Genomic DNA, 12,034 nt, shown 5'->3' with positions numbered 1-12,034 from the left:
TGAACCATTAGAGGAGACAAGTTTGTAAGAAGTAGTGGCTTAGTTTTTTTGCTAAAATAAGTTAGTGGGAAGGCTTTATTAGAGGGTCTTGGCCAAACTAGTGGGGTGTTTGCCCACTCTCTAATTTTAGAGACAGTTAGGTTTTGGAGGGAGATTAGGGGAGCTCTACTACAACTATCCTTACCCTAGCTTGGACCAAGGTTGGTATCTCAAACTTGCTTCTTTTCCATTTCTTTCTTTTAGCATGGTTAAGCAAATATGCAAGTGTGGAGTTTATCAATGGAGTATGCATTGCATTGCATTGTGGAGTAGCATTTATGTGAGTTCTTGAATGGTGTTCATTCCATGTAGATTAGTGTGACACCATTGTGCATCTTGTTGTATTGTGTGGAGTATTGTGAGTATGATGTTTGGATTTTGTCTATTTCCTTGTTGTATTATGGGTGTTGATATTGTGTTGTGAAAATGTGATGTGCTCTTGAAATTTTTTTGTTTTATTTCTACTTGGTTTTTTTTTCTTGTTTTGTGCTTGAGTATTGTTATGGGCGTGGGACTTACATTCACCCTTGTGGGAAGGGAAGAGAAGTCCAGGGTGAAGGGCTTAAGTTGAGTTCAAAAAACGTATTGAGAACCTTGGAGTATGGGCTCCATTGTATGCCATAACATTTCATATCTTATTGGGGGTGATAAGGAAAGTATTGTGTAGAAAGGAAGTTTGAGGAATTACAACTGATGCTAGTGGGTTTGGAGGAGTAAATGTGGAGGCCCCGAGAGGGCATGAAATTTTCTAAATTATGATAGCCTCGAGAGGGCATGAAAATTGTTTATTGCAGATATGGTTTGGTATGGCAAGTCTCCATTTTAGAACACACCTTCACCCTATGTTTATGGCTCCATCTATGAAGCCATTGTGAAATAGCCTTGGGGGGAAATTGTTCAAGTTTGAAATGTAATGTTTATGCATTGAAAGATTGTATGTGTATCCCAGTTTGACCCTTGTTCCCTAGCATAGGGGTGGTCTCTTTGAGGCTATGGTTGGGTGGAAAGCACCCATGGTCCTGGTTATTTTGTTGTGTTGCATATGAAGATTTGTGTCCAAGGGAGCAATGGAAATGGCTTGGAATGATCATCTTGAAGATTGATGTTGGATGAGAAAACTTGACATTGTGCCCTCATTTGTGAAGGAGGATTCACCAGCTTGTTCATGTTCTCAATGATCATGTTGGACAATGTTCATGGTACTCACTGTCCATATCTTTCAATGTTCATGTTCCTTATGATTTTGAAAAGTCCCTTATGTTGCCCCATTGTGATGGAAGGAGATTGTATCATTGTTACCTAATGTATGTGTAGAGGAAATAATTGATAAGGTTGTATATGCATGTTTCATTTGGAGTTTATATTGCTATGAAAGCATTGGTATGAGTCACATATTTGCTTTGACATCATTGTTATCATTTGAAAATGTGAAGTAAAGTTTTCTCCTTGTGGTATTGTAAATGACTAGTTGATAATAACAATCCATAGATGTTATGTGATAACATTGATTGTATAAATTTAAAACTTAGTAGATTGCTTACAATCTTGTTGTGCACTCAATAATTTGGAAGGAAAATTTTATGTTCATATCACATGCATGGATAACATTGATTTTAATTACCAAGCTTAATGCAATTCTAAGCAAGGAAATCATCAAATTAATTTCATAATATAACAAAATGAAGTTTGTTGTAAGAGAAGACATAATAAAATCTATGAGATACATTGTTGTAGGCATGCATTTTCCTCTCTAGAAAATGTATGGTAAAGGCAAATAAATCCCTTCCTTAATATAGAGCAATAAAATATTAAAGAATATTCTTAGATTCTAGACTGCTATCCAATAAAAATAAAAATAATAATAGCACATAGAGACTAATGAGTGTCCTAGAATAATATATTTCCTAAGTGACAGAATGGTACACATTACAATCTTGTGACCTCTAAGTCACATCCAACACTCAAATAATAAATTAGTAATTAAATAAATTTAAATTGACACACTTAATACGATGGTGTAGTAGGATGTGTTTAAATACAAATCGTGAATTATTATTGAGTTAAGTACTTTGAATTGGCCCTTAGAATTACTAAGATTTCCTCATTTTATGTGCTTAGTAATTCATACTATGAAACTACTTTGAATCTTAACATGCTTTGATAATAATAATATTGATAGTGAGAAAGCGAGCTTATGGTGAATAATTAGATGTAATAATGTAAAAAGTAAATGTAATAGTATAGTAATTATAGTAATTAAAATAGTAAATGTAAAAGCATGGCAATGTAGCTAGATTAGTTAGTAGTTGATGAGCTAGATAGTTAGTAATTGTCTTTTGTTAGAGTGAGTTCAATTTATGTATTGAAATCTATGTTCCACGGAGTTTCCGAAACGGGGACGTTTTAGGGGACGGGGACGTGTTTCCGGTACGGGTACGGGTCAAAGCCAAAATTTAGGGGACGGGACATCAGGGGACGGTGATTAAAAACATAGGGGATTTTTTTTAATATAGAGACAAAATTCAAATATGTATATCATAACATTGATAAACCATTCACCATAGACATTTTAGAAGATAAATACATGGAATATTATCAAATGGCAAATACTAAGTGCTTCCATTATAACAATATCAAATACATATATAGCAAAAATTAAAATGCCTAAAGGCTTCAAGTATCATGCTGAAATCAGAATGAAATAAAGAGAAGTCCAACTAAAATAGTTAGTGAATAGTAAATACCAAACGCAATCTTTCTTCACTAAACACAATCTTTGCTCATTGCTGCTACTGCTCTTATGTTTTTTTCCTTCCTCTTAGCAAGTATGTTAAATCGAAAAATGAGTAGAAGAGTTAGTGTTTTAATGGACCAAATATAGGTTGCATATTGTTATTATGTCTTTAAGATGACTAGGGGCCACACGAACAACAAAAATTAGAAAAAAATGTTTTTTTGGGGATGGTTTGCCTTTACCAGATTGACTGGAAAAAAGGAGACGGCCAGCAGTTTCGGGGACGGATAGGGGACGGAAAAACCATCCTCGATATTGCTGGCCGTCCCCAAGTTTCGTGCCCAAAAAAATTGGCTGTTTCGGGGACGTTTTTGAATTTTTCAAAAAGGGGATGACTCAAGGGATGGCCAAAATCCATCCCCGCGTCCCCGTTTCGTCCCCGATACAGGTACTAGGGTACAGAGGCAGGGGACGCGTCCCCATGGAGCATAGATTGAAATAGTAATTTTTGTGTTTAGGAAACTGTAGTGAGTGCTAGTTTGGTGAGGAAGCAATGTTGATAGAATGCATAAGGATGACTAAATAGAGTAAAGAGGGAGAAAATGACTCAGTATTGGTCCAATCTTCGAGAGGACCTATAACTAGTAAGATATGGATGCAAGCACATGATACATGTTTGGCACATAAATGCAACTAATGTAACTAATGTGTTGAATGATGGATACTATCAATGCAAGTGGCCCCTTTTCCATCATGTAGGCTTCGAAGCTACCTTTGGGGAATATCTTTTCTAATTTCCAATGGTTAGATCTGATATAGTCTGGTAGATAAGAGCATGTTTTCTTATTTGACTAAGGGTGCTCATGTGATGAGTACTAAATCTAAATTCTCTAGATACGTGTGTTTAATCGATTAAGATATACTACACTTCCACACCATATAGTAATTGTCACATTAATAAATATTGTAATGATTAATGAATGTGTGTACATTGGTAATGAGGATAATAAGTAATTTTGATCCCCTTCCCTTACATGCTAGAATCATGACCTAGTCCATATGATACAACCGACAGACCGTAATAGAATATTAGTATTAGAGGCTTTTTAGGATATGAATTACCTCACTAATTTATGATTGTTGTATCTTGAACTTGCTCATTTGACTCGTGATGCTAACTTGACATAGACTAAAATGTTACAACTAGATGACACTATCCACATGAGTCTTGAACTCCTATTCAATGATAACCTTTTTTTACAATATGTAATTTCTTATGCGACCTCATAAGCTACAAAAAAAATAAAAAATTGTTGTGTTTTTACTAGTAAAAGTTAGGGCATGACACATGATCCACGATAAATTGAACAATACTAGATACTAAATTAATATGTATATCATTGTGCACATAAATGACAAAAATATATATCAAAATACATGTATCCATAGACAAAATTTTACACAAATATATATCAAAGATCATGTATCCATAGACAAAGTACTCAAATATATATCAAAATACATAGATCCATATACAAAATGTGGCTGATCATGCCATCAGAATGTGTATAATATCAATGTTTCTGTATACAATGTGGCATATGCCATCTCAAAATGTCTCATGATGCATCCTACAAAAACTATACTATCCTAGGGTGCTAGTGGATGATCAAAATGCAGCTTCTTCGCTGCACTAGGTGGATTGGATACCTCCTACATAAACAAAAAAGGAAAACCCAAAGTTAGACTACTAATTTTATATGATTCTACGTATCTAACATTGAATTACTCAAATGCATAATGATATTTTCCGTAATGGAGATTAATACTATCAAAATTTCATAATAAATACCTCTCTTGTTGACCTCCTGCACTGGTCAGGAGTCCTCTCGTATGCCCTTGACAATGTTGGTACCTCTCTTATTGTGGGCTATATATGTTCAAATACCTTTGTCAGATGAATCTACAATTTAAACTATAACATTATAATTCATAGCATGTTAAATTTATAACATATTTAATCATGAATTCAAACTACAACTTACTATTGTAGGCTCCTCCTCAGGAGTGAGTGGCTGCATCATCAAATCTACATAACTATCCCGTCAGACCTCATGTGCATTAGGAGTCTCCTATCAGATACAAAATAGTAGTTGTTAATATCACGAAAATTAGTTTTGAATTTATTTATGAAGATAAGTGATGCAGGAGCATCCCATGCTCATCAGGGGAACATTGAAGATCCAAGGCATTATAGAGGTCATGGAGCATCTCTTGAAGTCAATTGGGTAATCCTTGCACCAATTATGGCTCATGGAAGCATACAAAGTTATAATGTTGGACTCATATGTGGAAAAAATTTGTAATTGGGCATGATATAAGATTTTAGGATTTCATATGGTAGATGAGTCATTTGATAGGTTCATGTAGGTTTTCATGATCATATCTTGTCATTAGACAAGTCAAAATGTTCAATAAGCCCATTAAAAGCATAGTTTAATAGTTAGAAATTTGAATAGTAATGGTTATCTATTTTTTGGAGGGAAACTCCATAATTTAAATTTTATGAAGAGTTAACAAATGAAACCAATTGGAGGTTTTTGAGGGGGTTACTAACCATCCCTTGAAACTTATAAATTGTGATTGTATGGCTTGGAGGGTCAGATTTGTATGGATTGTCTCAGAAAATTGAATGAAAGTGCTTGGTTTTCAAGAGCAACTTGAAGGATTCTTTGCTTTGTAAGTGCTTTCTGACATTGGAATGAGTGGTAATATCATCTTAGATATGTAAATTCATGGTGAATACTAAAGGAAAAGTTCTAGAATTGATTTTTGGGGTTTGAACAAGCAGGCCCTGGTTTTTAAGCCATTTAAAGGATGGTTTTGAAGTTTGGGTGTTTAGGAGTGTGACCAAGACCTATAATCTTGAAAATCCTTTGCTTTAGATCATTAATAGAGACTATGAAAAAGGATTAAGTCAGATTTCAAATTTGAAGGGTACTTGCTTTGTAAAAGTGGTCTAATTAGGCCTAATTCTGAAACAAACTACCCTGTTTCGTACAATCTTTCCAAAGGAGTGATATCATATTTTTGGATATGTTATAAAAATCAAAAAAGGGTATCTGAAAAGCTAGTTTATTTTCTTGGTTTTTTGGAAAGTTTGGGAGAAAAATCAAGAAAATAGGGTCTACTGATCCAAAGAAGAGAATAGCCTGGTAAAGGGAAAAACTGGTCTCTTTTGTATCTACTGAAGATTTGTGGGTTTGGAAACCTTAGAAGCATGTTGGTTTAAGTTTTCTAAGGTGTGTAGAGGTGGAGGGAACACTTGGTGAATGTAAATCCAAGTTTGGAGTCTTTGGTGGCATTGTGTGCATTTGGGAACACCATTGAAACATAGGGGTTGGGTCCATATTGTGCTTGAATTTGCAAGTTTGTGGTTAGATCCTCCATCCTCTGCATCAAATGGTATCAGAGCATCAACAAGGTCTTTTGGGAGTAGATAAGTTGTAGGTTTTGTCATCATAGGAGTCTTTGTCATCCTTAGTGTGCTGGTCCCTTTGTTGAAGCCTTGGAGTGTCTAATTCCTCCTTGTGTGTCCTAGAGTTGAAAGGTACATAAGTGGTATCCAGAGATTTCTTGGTGAGGAAAGAAAGAGAATTAGTGAGTTGGCTCTTGGGAAGGAAGAAAACTTTTTGTGAAAATGCCTCCTAAAAATCAAATGGCTAGAGAACTTGAAGAATTGAGAGAAGAGTTGGAAAGAGAGAAAAGGGAGAGGAGAGAACTTGAAGCATCTAGAGTGAGGGAAGAAAGACAAATGAGAAGAGAGAAGCTAAAGCTTATTGCAAGGATAGAATCCTTAGAAAAGGAAAGGCAAGAACCTAGAGAAGAAGAGGTTAGAGGAAGAAATCATGGAGAGAACCATGAAGAAGAAGAGGTTGGTAATGCAAGGCAAGAGCATGAGACAACAGATGATCTTAAAGAAAGGAGATCTATGAGAATCATTAAGGCAGTACAAGCTAATGGTGGGAAGAACCATATTGATTTTCCAATATACCAAGGTAAAATGGATAGTGAATAAGTGCTAGGGTGGATAGAGGCCCTTGAGAACTACTTTGATCTTGAAGACATAGAGGAAGATAAGAAGGTAAAAGTAGCAAAAGCAAGACTGAGAGGAACAACACTCACTTGGTGGACTAGTGTTCAGAATGAGAGAGAGGAAAGGTGGTGCAAGGCACCTAACCTATGTGGCAGGGGGGAACAAGTATCTATGTTTTCGAACACCTCGCCACTTCATGAAAGCGAGGATTCAAGTAGATTAGGAAGTTGGAATAAAGGTTTGGTCCATATTTTACAAGTTGGTCTATGTCTTGTAATAAAGGCACATGTAAGGCTCACGAGCATTTTGGTGTGGTTATAAACCAAGTGACTCCATGGGACCAAAAGGCCTTAGAATAAGGTATTTACAGTCTAAACAGTATTAGCAAAAAGGGGTTGTTTGTTTGTTTTATGGTTGGGAACACCTATATGGTTGTTCCAATAGTCATGTAGACCTTTATATATGTCCTATGTGATCTCAGTTGAAAGGGGGAGATCAGAGTGTACGGTGGTTTGGAGAAAAAATAATAAAAACTACAATTTTCTAGAAATTTATTGGTAATTACTCGGCTATTACACTGGTATGGATCCGTATAGAACTTTTATGATTTCTAAGTGTATGAAATAGTTGCAAGGGTGAGTTAGGAAAATTTTGGTTTTGGTTTGACTCAAAAAGGAGTTGGGGTTTAAAAGTTATCTGCATTTAAGTAGAAGGTGGTTTGAAAAGCCTTGTTTCCTAGACCCTTCCACAAATCCATCCCTAACTTGCATTCCCACTGGTGGCACCCTCTAAAACTGAGGGATATGCAAGTTAGGAGACTAGGATACATAATGCTAGAGGTTGGAGGCTTGGAGAGAAGGGCAACTATTTTTCCAAGTCGGCCCTAGGTCAAGCAAGCCCATGTGCTTGACCAGTTTTTGCAAGGTAATTGGTGACAGTCATGGTTGTAGGCACTTCTAATCATTTTGGGTCTTGGGAACCCACAATGCCCATTCTTCCTTGAAGCCCTAGCCTAACTTGATCAAGTAGGCCTAGGTACCAAGAAGCAGTTTGGAGGGTGCTAGAGCAAGATCAGCCCAAAAGCTTTTGGATTCTTAGTAGGTGACAAGAAGGGTGTTTGAACCTATGGAGAAGTCCCTATGCTGTTAAGGGATACTGGGAGAAAAGTGCAAAGAAGCTAATTGGAAAGCTACAAGGTTTGTAGGCCTAGAAGTGCAAAGGTGTGTTGAGAGTTTGGTGGAACCAAACAAATTGATGATTTTGGGTTGGAATAGTATGTCCATGATTGTCTCCATTTCTAGTGATAGTTGGTGAGGCTTTTGAAGTGGGATTCCCTTGTTTGGCTTGGAGGTTGAGTATATCCGGAGTGGGTAAGAGGACTTGTGAGAAGTCCTAGAATCCTAAGTTCGATTGGGACAACCATTTATTGGCTTGTGGAAGGTAGTTGCTGTAGACTCTGCATCAAAAGGGGATTGAATAAGATTTCAGATTGGGAGAGAATGAAGACCATGGTGAGAAATGAATTCTTGCCATCTGATTTAGCAATCCAAATAAAGATAAGAAGGAAAAATTTGAAATAGAGGGATATGGATGTCATGTCCTATACTGAGCAATTCCATACCCTGAGTATTAGGGGAGAACTAAATGATGAAGATGAGAAGGTGGCTAGATACATTAATGGCCTCAAGTACAATATGAAAGATGAAATAGGATTGAATGTACCAAGGACACTTGGAGTATGTTTTCAGTTGGCAATCCGAGCAGAGGAGAAGTTGAAAAGAAAGAATGAGAGGCAAGCAAATCAAAGAGGAGGTGGAACAATGAGAGGAAGAGGTGTAAGAAGTCAGTTTGACACTTCAGAAAATCAAGACAAAGATAAAGGAAAAGAGATTACATCTGAGACAAGAGGAAGTTTCAGGGGAAGAAGATTTGGAAGTGGAAGAGGTAATAGTGTTTTCACAGGTAAATGCTTCACATGTGGAGGAGTAGGCAATCAATCCTACAAGTGCCCTGAGAAAGGTGTGGATTTTAGGAAGGAGGAGAGGAGAGTCACCTTGACCCAAGGAGAAGAGGAAGAAAAGAAGTACGATAATTCAGACCCCGAACTTGAAGGAGAATCTTTGATGGTGAGAAGAGGACCACAAATGAAGCAGCAAAAGGAGACCAGACCATCCATTTTTAGGACAAATTGCATGAGCCATGGTAAGATTTGTAAGATGATAATAGACTCTGGTTCCTTTGATGATTTAGTGTCTTATTAAATGGTAAATAAACTAGGATTGAAGAAGTATCCTATTGATAGACCATATAGGGCATCTTGGGTCAGTGATGTACAAAATATTGTTGTAAGGGAGCAAGCAATAGTAGATTTCTCTATAGGAGAATATAAAGATCAAGTTATATGTGATGTCATTCTAATGATATGCTGCATGTAATCCTTGGAAGGCCTTGGCAAGCCTCAAGGAACACTATTCATTTTGGCTCATCAAATTTTTATATAGTACACAAAGATGGTGTGAAGTTTAAGCTAAATCCTTTGACTGGTCATGATGAGGAGAGAGTTATTTGTTTTGGCAAGAAAGAGTTTGTGGAGTTGTAGGAGTAGAGAGAGAGTAAACATGATATGACAGATCTGCCACTAAAGCCATCTCTTTTGGTTATGAAGGATGAGATTATTCAAGAAAAAACTCAGAATTCTGCTTACAAGTAGATAGTGATAGAAAAAGGAGTGATGATAGGAATAGTATGGTGTCCTTTGGTGATGAGAGTGAACAAAGAAGTGAACATATCCATGGAGGATAAGAGACAGGGGCAACATGACCTCAGGCAACAAGTTATTTAGCCTTTGTCAAGGATAAAAAATGACTATTCACAATTAGTAGGCAGTAATGTTACCATGACTGGTAATAAGGATCCAATGCTTTTTGTTTCTAATGATTTGTATGCAGGTGTACAGGGTAATACATTGCAGGTGCAAAGTTGCAAACATCCCTTTGGAAGGATGGGAGGAAAGAAGATAGTACCCCTTAACTCTTGGGACAAGAGTTGCTTTGAAGGTGGGGTGTTTGGTGCAGGGGCACCTATTAAATCATCTAAGAGAGCCTTGGTACTAGATGAAGATAGAGGATCAAAGACATCATTGATTGTTAATTGGGATATATTAAAACCAATAATGGAATTATGTAATAAACAATTTACTTTGAAAGAAAAAAAGTCATAAAAGTCCTAGTAAGGACCTAAGGGCAACATGATGTAAAATGGCCAAAAGAGCCATATGGGGTAGTCTTAGGATAGTTTCATACTTAGTTTCATTTAATAAATCCATATGACCAATTTTGAGTCAATGGAATAGTTTAGAAAGTTAGGGAATGCATAAAAACTATAGTTTGAAATTTGAATTTCAAATTCAAATGGTCATATTAGTTTTGGAGGGAAAGTAGTAATTTGGTATTTGTTTGATTAAATAAACCTTTGTAACCAACTTGGTCGGTTGGATAGGTGCATATAAGCCTATTTAATTTGTAATGAACATATGCAAGACATGAATCATTATTGGTACAGAAAAAATCATAGAAATTGTATGGAACAAGAATCATACTTTCCTTTGCATCAATAAGAAAAATAAAAAATACATAATACTTATACATACAATGGGGCTCTCTATGCGAATGGAAATTCTTGATGATCTAGGATGCCGAATCTGTATAGGCTCATTGCCAATAGCCACACCCTATATACAATAAAGAATGTAATTAAATGAGATTACCACAAACATTTTACAAGAATGCATCGATATTTAATCAATTGGAAAACATCTAATTACCTTTCCTTTGTCAGTGCATGTTGGCTCACCCCCCACACTTTGTCCCCCTGGGGTAGGTGGTATCTGCAAGATAAAAGAAAGATTAGCAACCATATATGCTACAATATCAAATAGGAAAAAAAATGCGAACACAACATAATGTATCGTAGATGTCTCAAGGCCAAATGAAATGGCTGAGAGTGTAGCATCGTCTATCTGTTTGAGCTCCTCCTTGGTCATCAACTAAACATGAATGAAGATCACATACATGTAAAAGTCAGTATGGCTTAAAAATTAAAATTACTCTATTATAAAAATTAACTTTAAATCGCATATTTCATAACAAAAAAATTTATACATGTACCAACACTGAAGGAGTCCATGCCTTTGCATTCCCCTCCTCTCTCGCATCGGGGTCTGTAGCCTTTGCACGTGCGTCTGGTGTATCCTCGTCTAATACAAAATGATACTCAGGAAGATCACCTATGGGACCCAGGAAAATATTCTTGCATGTAATGCAAGTGTGAGGCACACAAATGTGTGATGAGCTAGCTGATGATGAATTGCACCAACATCATCAACACGAGGAGGCAGGACTAACCTAGCCTGAGATATCATTAGGCTACTCAGCCTATGAATGGCTCTGATGGTCTGAGAGCTAGCCTCTGCCATAATATCTGGATACTACACGCAAGGAGTGGGGGAGATATCAAGGGGGGGACAAAAGTACCAAGTTTCTTCCGCTAGGAAGAGGGTCTATCCTGAGGAGCTCCTAGTCCTAAGCCCATGTTGGGCTTCATGCTCCAATAGTTCACTTTAAGTTTCAACACAAATTCTGCATATAATTTTCTAAGGAAATAAAATGGTATGTCTAAATTTCCATGTGGAGAGATATCAAAGACCATCCACCAAAAATCCCAAAAATTTGCACGTATGGCATCATTTGTGCACCATTTAATTGATAGTTCGGTTTTTTTTGGGTCAACTGGAATACCTGTTTTTGGGTTAGCAAAAAGGCTAGCCAAATCGTCTTTGGTTATGTTGAGGGTCACGACCTCATCATAATCCAAACCATCATCAAACATATGGTGCATTTCATCACACCAACGAAGACTAGAATTTTGTTGGTTCGTAAGGGTTTCAATGTTATCCACTATGGTGTTTAACGTGGATAACATAGGAGCCAGTGCAGGTACATTATTATATGTTCTATGCAAACCTCTCAACTCGGTGAGATTTTTATTTATCAAATCCTCGATTTGAGGAGGGTTTTGACGAGGTAGAGGATCATTTGTTGGATGATTTTGTGGGGATATTGGATTGTTTGGTGGTGGGTTATGAGGAATATTATTCCCTGCCTCAG

At 36.7% G+C, this 12,034-nt stretch overlaps 1 pseudogene; it reads left to right on the top strand.

The window, feature by feature from the left end:
• The first annotated feature begins 3,000 nt into the window (after positions 1 to 3,000).
• Positions 3,001 to 12,034, top strand: part of LOC149571606 (rust resistance kinase Lr10-like) — a 91,613-nt pseudogene continuing 82,579 nt past the window's right edge.

This window comes from Cupressus sempervirens, chromosome 2, assembly GCF_028749045.1.
Source record: "Cupressus sempervirens isolate cs-2001-9-10 chromosome 2, ASM2874904v1, whole genome shotgun sequence".
NCBI lineage: Eukaryota > Viridiplantae > Streptophyta > Pinopsida > Cupressales > Cupressaceae > Cupressus > Cupressus sempervirens.
This window is presented reverse-complemented; position numbering and strand designations above follow the sequence as displayed.